Below are 14,989 nucleotides of genomic sequence, written 5' to 3'. Positions count from 1 at the left end.
CTGGCAACAGCTTTTAGCCCCAGAAGTTAACTTTGGCATGACGTCCAGTCGGAATGTATACTTTCAGGCTCACAGTGTACCCTTCGCCCGCTTCATACTTGTTGTGTACATCCGATTCCCTTGTAATAGCTCGCTACGCACGTCAGTAGCTTGTCCTGCAAGGTTGTGACCCAGTACTTGCATTTGTGCTACACCCTGAGTCTTTGGGGCACACTCTTTAACAGATTCAGCCCCATCAATCAGGTCATACACTCTAAGAACTCGTCTCCTCTTCCTTTTGATCATTGCACCCTGCAACAAAGTGGCATGATCTCATTGTACATTCAGTCCAAAATTATCTAAAACAGCAATATCGTGTGCAGTTCCACTCTGCACGACGCAAACATTACCGTCACATACACGTACACGTGGATTTGGCCAAGGCTGCCTGGCTCCAACGCAACTCCCATTTTCATCCAACGACGCAGACACTACTTCACTTTAATCACTCATGTTGCCATACCCACAGTTAATCACTTTGATACAACCCACACTCATTCTGCTACCTTAGACACAACAGTAACACAGGATATCGGAGGTAGTACTTCTACATTATTCCTCTTGATTTCAACAACGTAATTTTCCTTTGCCTCACGTAAATCGCGTCTGGCCATCCTGATTTAGGTTTTCCGTGATTTCCCTAAATTGCTCCAGGCAAATGCCGGGATAGTTCCTTTGAAAGGGCACGGTCGAATTCCTTCCCAGTCCTTCCCTAATCCGATGAGACCGATGACCTTGCTGTCTGATCGTCTTCCCCAAACAACCAAACCCCAACCCTCAGGTAAATCGTCAGGCACGTGGATTCTGACACCATTTACAAGTAATTTAATCTTCCAGGACAGATTCAACTGCAGGAATAGGTAAACTATCCGCCAGCCTGTAACTCTCCTTTCAGGTTTCCCTTTCTCCCTTTTCTCTACTTCCTCTTTTTCCCTTCTTTTCATTCTCTCCATAATTATCGTATTCCTCAGATCTCCTCTTCCATCATCCAGCCCTCGTGCTCTCTCCACAACTTCTCCCTATAGCCTGGAGTATGGTGATAAGCTATTTCCTTTATCTTAAGTATGATGTATCTGTAATCTCTTAGACCACTCTACCTTCTCTGCTAGTAACTTACGTACAAGGCCTCTTAAAATTCTCAATACATCCTCTGTGGCAGTCCCTTGTAGTATCGAAAACCCTGTTTCCTGTAGTACTGACCATGACACGATTACCTCTTATCAGTTTACCACGCAATCAAAAACGAGAAAAAACCACTTCAGCCTACCGCTATACCAACTCCTCACTATCTTACATGCTGACATACTGAGCCTTGTTCCTTTCTCTGCACGAAACAAAATCAAATCATGAGAACACTTAGCAGTAACACCATGATGTAACTTCCTACTCTCACCTAGCTACTTCCACTGAGCAGCCGCTCATAATCACTACTACACATCGAAACAACGCCCAAACTTAATGTTTCTTCTTCAAGCAAGACTAATGGTGAACAGCTTATACCACTAGAAAAAGAGCCACAGCTACGTTGCCCTATCGAACACATCAACCGGGTGAAAACTAACACTCATATACCTGCTCAGAATACCGTCCGAGTTCACCTGCCACCTACTGAACTTGCAAGTGCCACTCAGCCGACGGTAAAACCTACTGACTTTCTCTTAACTGCATTCATCGAATTATCTTCTTCAACCTTGGATGGGAGTTGTAGCCATGGTGTGCTATCACCAAACAGTGTGGTGATGGGCCCGAAGATCCAACTTCTGACATCACTCTGAAAAGTTCAGTGGCAGTCGGGATGGTGAATGGTTACCATGATGGGACGAAAGGCCTAGTAGAACAATAAATAAGGCTTCATTCAATCTTGGTACACGCGTCACCATAGCAAAACCTGCTCTTCTTTGTCGATCGTGGCCAGTGGTGAAGTATAGATGGCAGTTTTCACACACAGGAGAGAACGCATTGTAGGTTCCCTTCGTAGCTGACGGCAGGCCCACTGATGCCAGCGTCCTCTGTAGGCCACGGTTCGGACGTCAGCGATGTGCTTCTTCTCCATTGTCCGTTGGCGATGGCGCCCGGAATGTCCTCTCGACTTCATACACATTCACTTCAGTGATACGGATACTGCTGTGTGTGGGATCCAACCCGCTGCTCTCTGGCAGGAATTGGATGGTGGCTGGTGCTGTGGACCAAAGTCCCGTGACAAACTTAATGCTGGCAGTGACACGCGCAGCCTTGTCTTGAACTCATGGCTCCTTCTATCGATGAGCAGTAATCTCAATATCCGGCGCCGGCCTGGCGTGATGGTAGTGCGACTGTATTCCGACGATGAGAATGCTTCTGCCTAAAAGTTTAGGCAAATTTATATCCCTTCGAGGTGCCTTTGTTTCATTAAGGCCTGGCACCTAGTTATGACGTCTATAACAGCAGGAAATGTGGTGACATTTATCTGTCTACTATGGTTATTACCGTTCCATGGTGCAGTTTTCTATTGGGTGTGACCAGCCTTCTCTTGCAGTCCCTTGATGTGCATGTTTATTCTGACCCGCATGTCTTCACTGTGTGGCTAGCAGCCTGAGGCTGCTAATCCAGTACTTCATGGCAGCTTTCTCACTACTTCTTATTACACTTGCTTAACACTAAGAGGACTGACATTAGTGAACTACCCATAAGGACCAATACCGGTCACTATGACTGGTGAAGGTTTTCTTCTTTGTCTTCAGTTTTACTTCTTAAGTTACTTCGTTACGGTGTCTTTTTAGGTCAGCAGTGCATTATATTTATCGTACAAATGTGTTATACTTAAAATTTCTACAGAAAGTATATTTAATTAAGAAAGATGGATGGAAAGAATACATTACAATACAGATGCAAATAAACATATAATGATAGAATAACATTTTTATTTGTGTGGCTTGTACTCAGTCAAAGACAAAACAGGTGATAAACATATATTTAGTACAAAAAAATTAAGAAAAATGGACACAAATTACCGTAGCAATAACGAGAAAATAACATTTTTTTCTGTCTTTGACATGTTTTCAATCAACCACCTTTGCCGGATCACTTTGCACACACTTACTGAAAACTTCAAGCACATGGACCAAATACGAATTTCTGGCACTGTACGAACGGGGTTTCAGGTTTGTTCGAATTTTTGCATACTCCTATCTGGCAGGTCTTCCTTACATATTTCAGTGGTGGCAAGGAACGTATGAACAGGTCCTTTCTTGATTGTACATACACAGAGGAGGGTTCTTCTGCTGATCTGAAGAGAAACATTCGCCAGATAACTTTTTCTCCTGTTGTCTGTCCGTAAAGGGTCCAGGCGATTGATTCCAGCAAGATATAGGACGTTGAAAAACACGTCCATATGCCATCTGCGGCACACAAACCTGACTGTGTACAGACGAGACTTCTAGTCCAGAACACCAACTCCAAATATAGTGGAATTCTAGAAGATTACAGTTCAAGGGAGTTTCTTCTGTGCTTGTTCGTCCACTGCAACCGATTGGAGCATTGTGCTCAATAGAAGTACAGTTTCCTGGTTTCCCCTTGATAAGAAATAACTGTTGTCACCAGATTTGTATAAAATAGGATCATGAAAAGATACGACAGTGGACTTCGCTGATGGAGGATCTTCTTTTCGGTTTTCTTCAGTGCGGTTCTCCCGCTTCAGCTGCTCTGAAGATGTTTGGTTGTGAAGAAATTGTCCCATGTTATATTTCTTCGTTTCGAAGTCTAAGGTTACATCAAACTTGTAACAACACGCTCTGCAACAGGAAATCCATTCACCATATACACTGAAGCGCCAAAGAAACTGGTATAGGTACGCATATTCAAATACAGAGAAGTGTAAACAGGCAGAATAGAGCGCTGCGGTCGACAACGCCTGTATAAGACAATAAGTGCCTGGCGCAGTTGTTAGATTGGTTACTGCTGCTACTTTGGCGGGATATGAAGATTTAAGTGAGTGTGAAAGTGGTGTTACAGTCGGCTCACCAGCGATGGTACACAGCATCTCAGAGGTAACGATGAATTGAGGATTTTCACTTACGAGCACTTCACGAGAGTACCGTCAATATCAGGAATCCGGTAAAATATCGCAGGTCCGACATAACTGCCGCCGGAACAAGAACCTGCAAGAACGGACCGACGACCACTGAAAAGAATCGTTCAACGTGACAGAAGTGCAACCCTTACGCAAATTGTTGCAGATTTCAATACTTGGCCTTCAACAAGTGTCAGCGTCCGAACCTTTGAACGAAAGCCCATTCGTGTACCCTTGATGACTGCACGACGGAAAGCTTTACGCCTCGCCTGGGCCTGTCAACTCCGACATTGGGCTGTTGATGAATGGATACATGTTACCTGGCCGGATGAGTCTCGTTTCAAATTGTATCGAGAGGATGGACTTGTACCGGTATGGTGACAACCTCATGAATCCATGGAACCTGCAGTGACACGTGCGTAAACGTCCCGTATGATCACCTGCATCCATTCATGTCCATGGACTTGGGCAATTCCAGCAGGACAATGCGACACCCCACACATCAAGATTTGGTACAGACTGATTCCAGGAACACTATTCTCAGTTTAAACACTTCCGCTGGCCACCAAACTCCCCAGGCATGAACATTATTGAGCATATCTGTGATGACTTCCAATGAGATGTTCAGAAGAGATCTCTACCCCCCCCCCCCCCCCCCCCCACCCCACCTACCTCCTCGTATTCTTGGATAGCTCTGCAGGTCTCATGGTGTCAGTTCCCTCTACCACTTCTTCTGACATTAGTCGAATCCATGCCACGTGGTGTTGCGGCACTTCTGCGTGCTCACAGCGGCCCTACACGATATTAGGCAGGTGTACCAGTTTCTTTGGGTGTTCAGTGTATTTACTACTGGCATCTGCTTCAAGCCAGAATTTTAAACCAAATTTGTCTGATTTGTTATTCATGGCTTGCCTATAGCGGCAAAGAGCTTTGTATGGATAGAGCTGCTCATCTACTGCTATAAATGCATGTAGTTTATAGTTCTGGATACAAATTAGCTACAAATGAGTTCCAGACTGGGGTAGCTGCTGCAAAGCCATCAGTGTTGAGTCTTTCAGAACGAGTGTGCTTATCGTCAAATCTTAAAAATCGCATGACATCTGTGAACTTATTTCTTCCAATAGTGTGAGAAAAAATCCAGTCCCCACATTCGAGACCACAGAAATTTCAGGGGGAAATTCTTTCCTCAATACACCCCATAGCTACGGCACCTTCTAATGGGGCATTATTAAGTACCCATGTGTTATCCTGGAGAAGTTCTCGGAGTCTAATTTCAGTAAAGTTTTTTATGTTTTCTAGAATATTATTGTCTGTTAACACTCGCCCTTAACTCAGCTAACTACCTGCGTCTATAAGTTTCTTGGCATTACACGTTGGCTCAGGAGTTTCTACCAACATGTTCTGACACCCTAATCTTCAAGGTGCATGCTCTGGTGCAATTCGAGTACACAGTGTTCTGTCGGCGGCAGTCTCTTCCGGATGCTGAGATCGATGCCATTTTCCCCGTTGTTTTCCTCAGCTGCGAGTACAAATTTGTAGTGCCACTGGAATCAAAAATGTAAGCACTGGGTTGTTTGTATGTTGTTGTCCAGCTTCTGGATATTCATATTTACAATGTTTGTACTCTTTATCATCCAACTCATTACATTCAAAAATACCTCTTCCTCCAGAAATTTCTTCTGGTAAATTGTTCACGTAGTTCAGTAATTCTTCATACGGAACAAAACACTGGCACACGGTAATAATGAGGAGGAGCGCTAAAAGTCTGTGGAGCACAGCAGCATGTTGACAGAGAACATCGACTAAAGTATGTTCACTCTTCCATTAAATAAAATAAAATGTAAAGAGAGAGAGGGAACTAGATCGCAACAATGAAATAAAATGAGCTAAGGGGATATAAAATCCATAGTTGCGCATTTATAGCCATGAAACGTACAAAATCTCACCGTCCGAATGACGGGCTGAGGTCCTTAAAAATTTTTATAATTCCCATTAAGTTTTTGTAATAAAAGTTTGTCTTCAACAGAATTTATAAACTACCAAGGTACAAGAAAAATTGAAGTAAAATGAACATCGTTTGGGCGGTTGCTTTGTTGTAGAAGCATTATTTGGCCCAACTTCAGTTGAGGCGATGTCATTGTTATCATAGTCATTGCTACCACAATTATCTTTAGCAAAAGAGCTAGTTGTAAAGCCCAGATCAGGAAAGGAAAACTCAGCAGGAAATCACAGCATAATGCCCTTATTAAGGGATTTCTCCCTCCTGAGAGAAAATTCATATACCATTTTAAGACAAAAAATTCAGAGGCAACTATCTGTTCAGGCCAAATAAAGTTTACACTGTTTCTTATGGTCACGATATTGTTCATAGAGGGAAACAAATCTCATGTGGGAACAATGAATCAAAACAATGGATTCACTCAGTTGTTGGAAAACACTCGACTAATGCGAATGTAGTTTTACTTATCAGTTGAATTATTCTTGCGTTCTTTCGAGTGTAACCAGTCTACGGGAGCAACCGAATGAAAACAACTGAAACATTCCAATATATCTTTCTGTTTGTTAGATTGTACTTTCACATTTTAAAGACCACTCCCAGTAGTAGTGGGGTAGTGGCGGCGCAATTTTGATGTCAAATTGATATTGAAATTAATTTTATGTTGACCAATTGATTCCACCCTCCCCCCCCCCCCCCTCGCAGACAATGCCCATCCCCAGATGACATCAATTGTTTTTCTAGTCTGCACGTGGGCCCCAGCCCCCTCCCCCATCCCTGCCTTCCCACATCCGCTCCCTCTTCCTACCCTATTGGCAGGAATTTCGAATTTTGACGGGAATTTCGAATATTGGCGGGAATATCGAATTTTGGTGAGAATTTATTTATCCCAGGATTGTGCTGACGTCCCACACCCCTCCACCTGGGAATTGGCGGGAAATGAAAATTGCCAGTGCCCTTTTGGGATTCGAAACCTGGTCCTTCTGAATGGAAAGCCCAAGAGCTCCCCCCAACACATGGAAACTGAATATACAGGAGTGGAAGGTTAGGTTAGTGTACTTCATTTATTTCGTTTCGGAAAAAGAAGTAAAGACCGGTCCTAATTATGCAGTTGCTCATGAAGATTGGGCCTAATTACACAACTATATGCATACCACTACAAAAGGACTGCCTAAAACCACAAAACGGCTCACAAACTGACGATATCATACAACTGGTGTTATGCTGCTGGGAAAAAATATCGCAATACCATTCGACACTAGTGACAGACACACTAAAACTCTACCCTTCACCTACAAGCTGGCGAGAAAAAGGCAGGTGGGTACTATCTTTATTCTTTTTGGCAGTAAATAGTTTCAAGAGGAGTTTAAAAACTATATTACCTGTGTGCATACAGCTGAGGACAGTATCATCGTTGTATGATGTCAGGTTTCGCTATAGACACCTGCTCACAAACAATCCTGCGCCACAGGTAACCAAAGCCAATACAACCACAACTGATGGAAAAAATGCGTCACAGTTCTGATTACATTTCGAAACTGTTGTGAAAAATCAGCTCTCATAATGACGGGTCATAATGCAACACATGTATCGATGAAAATCATCATGCCAAGAACTGCTGAGGGGGCAGTAGCTGAATGTGCATTCTCATCAATAGGCGTGAATAAACAGCTGAAAATCGAGGCCATTTTCTTCATACAGCCTCTCCCTCCCTCCATCCACCCGCTGGGGGGATACCGGCTTTTTCAAACAGTCAGCTTCTCTGCCGTGCTTTGTGTGGTCCCTAACCACCTTGAGGTGACGTTCTTCGCCAACACAATAGCATCTGTACCCAACTAAAAATAGGAGATAAAAGGACGGCTGCCCCAAGTCCAACATGTTCGTCTAAAATTCAGGAAGGCAGCTCCTCCCCCACACGCCGCCGCAATAGTCAGGGGGTGACCACCAACAGACTAGGCATGCTCCCAATGCTTCCAATAGCCGTGTCATTCTACGATGGAGAACACTTTTATTTAATGTCAACGTAATTCTTTCTTGGAATCCGTAAAACGCATTTCTCAGAAACACTGGACCACTCTGGAACAACAACGCATTTCTGGAGAACGCTTCAGATTTCTTTCTCAAACGGGTAGCTGATCCCCAAAGCGCTTTGCTGCTTTTCTGCGGCTCCACTGCCACCTCTCTCTGGCCATTAGTCTCACCAGGCCTTCCTTTGCCCTGCGCACGTGGCTTGTCTTGAGGCGGCGGCCCTCAGCGCCTAAGTTATCACGGCCTAATACCACAGTGTCTTCAGTACAATGCACTCAGGCGAGCACGCTGCTCGATGGTCAGAATCATCGGCACCAACAAAAGCTACACATACAACAGAGAACGAAGCCAGCATCCCTCAGAACAAAACCGTGATAAATATGGGCTATCCTGACTGTGGATTGTTTGTATAAAGGGACAGCCGCGACCTTTTCGGGAACTTGGCCAGCACAGCATTCCGAGCACTGGACTGTAACATTTGTATTTAACATGAAAGCGACTCCTATAATAAAGCAACTATTAAAAAAAGAAAATACGATTGTGACGATAATAAATGTCCTCTTCGCATGAAAATAGGCACAGTCTGTATTCCTTTAGTTTTATGAGCAAAATAGGTATAGTTTTTACGTTCAGCTGCAGGATAAAATTATCATCTCATTATTTTGCGACATCCGGCCAAGTGCACTGCCGCCGATCACGGATGATCACGTGGGTATTACAAACATTTCAGACATGTAGAATAACACTAGAGAATACAATCACTCACACCTCTTATATGCCAGAAAAAAACACAATCGTTTTATGTTCGAGTACAAGCTATAATTTAAGAGGACATAGCTGTTTTGTACACTATGACAGGTCTCGTTTTACCATTGTTTGGCTATACCATACAGACATATGTGAAACAAATCATGAGAGTCTGTCTTGTAATAGAACTTCCTGTAAGAGTTTGCCACACGTCTCTTCCATTACATCGAAACCAGTTACCATCTGCATGTTTACATTTGACGTTGTTGATGCATATCTCACCTCTTCTGAGATGTCTGTAAAGTTGCTGCCATACAGCAGCAGATTTTGTGGTCTACTTTTGTAAGCGATTTGATCATTACAACCTGTTCCACATAATCTACTCATATATAGGAAAAAACCCACTATCATTTCTAGATTTCACAATGAACTATAATTCAACTGGCGTCCACTTTATAATAGAGATTATAAAGTATGAAATAACACCAATTTTTTTAAACACGCAGTCAAGACGATAATAATATGAAGAACAGCAATCAATCGACGAGAATAGAGAGAGCCTATTCCTATTACTTGCACTAGCAAAATCGATGTAGTTTTGAGAGAACCATCTTTTTACCAACTATAACCAGTTAGAGCATTTCTTGTAATATTTCTTCTTATAAAACATTACCGTGTCTCTCTCCCTCTCTCTCTCTCTCTCTCTCTCTCTCTCTCTCTCTCTCTCTCTCTCCACCAGATATATGGATTTTACACACAAATATCTCGACATTGAATAAAGACGGTGATCGTCGGGGTGTGCATTAACAGATCAACAAGGCTGTTACACGTTGCCAATGGTGTAAGTTCGTAATAAAATCACAGAATTTAGAATGTGATTCGTCTAGGGGAATGCGGTATGAGGCCGGTATTTGTAACTCTCTCATGCCGCTGATGCCACGTCTGAGATTCTGCGATATATCCACTTGGTTACAGGTGATTTCTTCTTTTACTGTATTTCGATTTCCCCCAGATTGGGGAGGGGGGGGGGGGGGGGTGCTGGTAGCAGCGGGATACGCCGCTCTGCAGACGACAGATAATGTTAACAACCATAACGAGGAGATATAAAAATAAAAAGTGATGGTGAAACGGTGACTGTTTAATGCTGATACATGGCGAAAAAGTTGTGAAGAAAACATAAAAAACAAAGAGGTCAGTGTTGCTCATTACAAACACTTAGAAAATAGGCACAGTTAAAAGCACAGCGACAGCCTAGTTTCTGTTTCGCAGCATGGGAGGCGGGGGGAAGGGGGGAGGGGGGGGGGGAATGGGTGATGGTTGATTGAAAATGACCAAATACAGTAAACAGTGTTTTGATTGAGGTCGTAAGAAATGTACACGGGTTTTTCAGTTCGCTTGTGTACGTTTTCTGGTAGAAATGCTGCCTGCGATTTGGAATCAAGTTTTTGCGTTCAAACACATACACTACGCGAACAAAAGTATCCGGACACCCCCAAAAATGTACATTTTTAATTGTAGGTGCGTTGTGCTGCCCCCTACTGACAGGTACTCCATGTCAGCGATCTCAGTAGTCATTAGACATCGTGAGAGAGCAGAATGGGGCGCTTCGCGGAACTCACGGACTTCAAATGTGGTCAGGTGATTGGGTGTCACTTATCTCATACGTCTGTATGCGAGATATTCAAACTCCTAAACATCCCTAGGTCCACTGTTTTCGATGTGAAAGTGAAGTGTAAACGTGACAGGACACTGACAGAGACCGCCGAACAGAGACCGACGACAGTTGAAGAGGGTCGTAATGTGTAATAGGCAGACATCTATCCACACCATCACACAGGAATTCGAATCTGCATCAGGATCCACTGCAAGTAATATGAAAGTGAGGCAGGAGGTGAGAAAACTTAGATTTCATGGTCGAGCGGCTGCTCATAAGCCACACATCACGCCGGTAAATGCCAAGCAACGTATCGCTTGGTGCAAGGAGCGTAAACATTGGACGACTGAACAGTGGAAAAACGTTGTGTGGAGTGACGAATCACGGTACACAATGTGACGATCCGATGGCAGAGTGTGGGTATGGCGAATGCCCGATAAACGTCATCTGCTGAAGAGCAATTCAGGATGGCGATTGCATCTTCCAACACGGTCGAGCACCTGTTCATAATGCACGGCCTGTGGCGGAGTGGTTACACGACGTAACATCCCTGTAATGAACTGGCCAGCACAGAGTCCTGCCTGAATCCTATAGAAAACCTTAGGGATGTTTTGGAACGCCGACTTCGTGCCATGCCTCAGCGACCAACATCGAGACCTCTCCTCAGTGCAGCACTCCGTGAAGAATCGGTTGCCGTTTCAGAAGAAACCTTCCAGCACCTGATTGAACATATGCCTGTGAGAGTGAAGGCTGTCGTGAAGGCTAAGAGTGGGCCAACACCATACTGAACTCCAGCATCAACGATGGAGGCCGCCACATACTTTTGATCACGTAGTGTACATGCGTTGGATCATACTGAGGCGTCTTTTAATGATTACAGACACTAGTGAATCATATTCGTGGCACTCTCATTCCTCAAAACGAGTAACTTTTTTTCGAAATTATCAGTTACAGTAAAATTCCAGTGTGGTTTTAGATAGTGCATATGCATCTTGTAACTGTTCCTCAGACACTGCCCCGCCATCCCTGCAGCTTTGAGCATTTGGTTGTCCCAATTTAAGTCAGAACTGAGCAGTAGCCGGAGAGAACTATATGTTCCACATTCTGCAACCTGTGTAAAAACAGAGTGAGCTGAGATAATGCTATAGGACCATGGTTTGACCACTCGACATGTTGTCGTAGGTCCACCAACTGATACAATGTGTAAGGCCAGTGCCTAATGTAGCCTGCTCCTGCAACACGAGGTAGTATAAAAAACAGTACGAACAGTTACTGTGGTGTTTCTTATCAGGAAAATTAGGAAACAGCTTGTGTCCTCCATGTAGGTGAATGGTGGGGGAGGGGATGGAGGGAGGGAGAGAGTTGAATGATAAGTTTTCTCAATTTTGAATGATAAGTTTTCTCGATTTTCGGCAGTTTGTGATTGTACATCGAGGAGAACACACGTTCAACTACCGCCCCATCTGCAGTATTTTGGGACGACGATTTTCCCCATTACATGTGTTGCATTATGAACCTCCCCATTACATGTGTTGCATTATGAACCTTTTATTATGAGTGGTGGTTTTTTCAAGACAACTTCGAAGTGTAATTAGAACTGTGATGCATTTTTTCCATCAGTTGTGGTAGTGTGTATTGGCTTCGGTTACCTGGGGTGCAGGGTGGTTTTTGAGCAGGCGTCTGTAGCCAACTCTGATATCAAACAACAATAGATATTGTATGCTTGCAGGTAACACAATATTAAACTCTTCTCTGTCCAACACCAGCATCTCGACAGTCAAACATATATCCCACCACAAAGAATAAAGGTAGTACCTTCCATCCCAGCCTTTATTCCTGCCAGCTTGTAGGTAATGGGTAAAGTTTGAGTATGTCAGTCACTTGTTTCGAATGGTATTGAGAAATTTTTCCCAGCAGGATAACAACACTTGTAGAGCATCATCAATTTTTGAGGTGTATGGCGATTTTAGATCTTCCTCGTGTAGCGCTACGCATATAGTTGTGTAATGAGGCCCAATGCTTTATGATTAATTATGCAATTGAGACCTATCACTACATCATTTTCCCAACCAAAATAAATAAAGTACTCTAACCTAACCTTCCTCTCTTGCATCTGGACGGTTTCTATATGTTGAGGGGTGCACCTGGGCTTTCCTTCCAGTGGAATCAGGGTTCAAGTCCTGGAAAGGGCACCGCCATTTTTAATTTTGCATCAATTCCAACCCCTCCCACCGGAGGTTCGAGTCCTCCCTCGGGCATGGGTGTGTGTGTTGTTCTTAGTATAAGTTAGTTTAAATAATGTTTAAGTCTAGGGACCAATGACCTCAGCAGTTTGGCCCGTTAGAAAATCACACACGTCTGAACATTTGAACATCAATTCCAAGCGCATCTGGAGGTACAGTTATGTTAGGGAGGTGCACTTGGGCTTTCCATCCAGGAGGACTACTGTTCGAGTCCCACAAAGGGTACCGCCAATTTTAAATTTCCATCAGTTTCAAAATTCACACAAAAATTTGAAATTTCCACCAAAATTCGAAATTCCCATCAATAGTGAGGCTTTGGGAGGTAGAGGGTGGAGAGGAGGAGGGGACTGGTGGGGACCATGTGCACTCTGATGTCGTATGTGGGTGGGGATGGTCGTGGTCAGGGGATTGGACGGCGTGGTTTGGTGTGGGGGGAAATTAATTGATCAATTTAATCAATTTGCATATCAATTTGATATCAAAACTGTACCGATTCCGCCACTACCTGACTATTTCTGTCTCACTTTTTAAGGACCTCTGTTGTACATCTGCCAGACCAGTGCTTATAATACAAGTCTGCTGCAAAATGACGAAGAAATTAATAAGTTTCAGTAAACGGCGAATTTTTTAACTTTAGTGCATCTGTAAGTCACTGCTATTTTTCTCATAGATCCACACAATCAGTTAACTCTCCCTAAGTAGATAATTTTTACACAGCTACAAAATCAGACTGAATTTTACTCATAATTTTCTGTTCTGTTACTAAATATAAGGTCTACATATAAGGTCCTTACAGCATTCCAGTTTGTGGAGCTTTTGCAAGTTCGGACCATCTGCTTTAAAGCGTTAAACATGAGGTGAAGTAGTTATATCTAAGAAATACAAAACTTTTGTCTTTTGACGAAATTTAATCTCAAATGGAAACATTTTTTCTTAGCTTGTTGTTATGATTTTGATTAGATTCCAAGCCTTATGTAGAGTCCGTTTTGTAAGTATGTTCTGGGCTGTGTTTGTCCATGTGCAGAGTGAATTTCGTCCAATTACAGCGTTCGCCTCATGAATATAGATCTTGTGGTAGGTGGTTGAACTGTGATTAGCATTTGCTACAATATTCTCCTTTCCTTCAATTTACTGGTTACTATGAAAATGATATAGCAAATTCAGCAAACCATACGATCCATTCAGCACCTGTGAAGATAGAAAACATATTAAAGCACTTGCAGTTATTTATATTCCGAATAGTTTCAGAGATATTGGTCCATATCTTTTCTCAGTTATTCAAACCAGAATTTAGATACTAACAAATGCTCCCCATACTAAACAATAAAACAATGCGTAGTGTTGAAGTGGTAACTGTGCAGATAATTAGAGTGGTATGTCTTGTTAAAACTCCTTGACAAGCATCAATTTGAGAAACAGAAAACTTTTCTTCGAAAATTTTACGAATAAGGAAAACGAAAATCCCATCAGTTACAGAGTATACTCTCCCGCCACAAAGCTGTATCTATCACAGATAATGCTCGCCTAACTTAATTCACAGCTCTCTCATTCACTTTTCTTTCTCACAAGAAGGGAGCAGTGTGGCAGACAGATAATGTTGAAACATCTCAGTGGTAATTATTTTAAGAAAATTTGTACTAGAAGTCATAAATTCAAGCAACATCATTACTGTTTCTTCCAATCAGTGGTGAATATGGTCCATAGTTTCAAGTTAATAGCGATATTTTTAAATTAGCAAACAAGAACACGGTATTGGATTTTCCATCTAGACCTCTCCCATTTCATCACATTGAATTATACGTATTGAAATATTTCATTGATTATTTTTGGAAAATGTTTTATTAACGAATGTGACAGCTGTCATCAACTGTTGGCCGCGGTGGCCTAGCGGTTCTAGGCGTTTCAGTCTGGAACCGCGCGACTGCTACGGTCGCAGGTTCGAATCCTGCCTCTGGCATGAATGTGTGTCCTTAGGTTAGTTAGGTTTAAGTAGTTCTAAGTTCTAGGGCAATGATGGCTTCCGATGTTAACTCCCATAGTGCTCAGAGCCATTTGAACCATTTTGTCATCAACTGATCAGTTAGTAAACTGTCACTTCAAGACTAAAATGTCCACTCTCTCACAGTAGCTCCTAAACATGCTTAGTTTTGCTGCAAAACATTCTTTCAACGTTACCAACTTATTTAGCGTTATTAAGTACATGACGATCGTCAGAGATATGGCAATGAAATGGA

This window comes from Schistocerca americana, chromosome 1, assembly GCF_021461395.2.
Source record: "Schistocerca americana isolate TAMUIC-IGC-003095 chromosome 1, iqSchAmer2.1, whole genome shotgun sequence".
NCBI classification, from domain to species: Eukaryota; Metazoa; Arthropoda; class Insecta; order Orthoptera; family Acrididae; genus Schistocerca; species Schistocerca americana.
Note: the sequence above shows the minus strand (reverse complement) of the source record.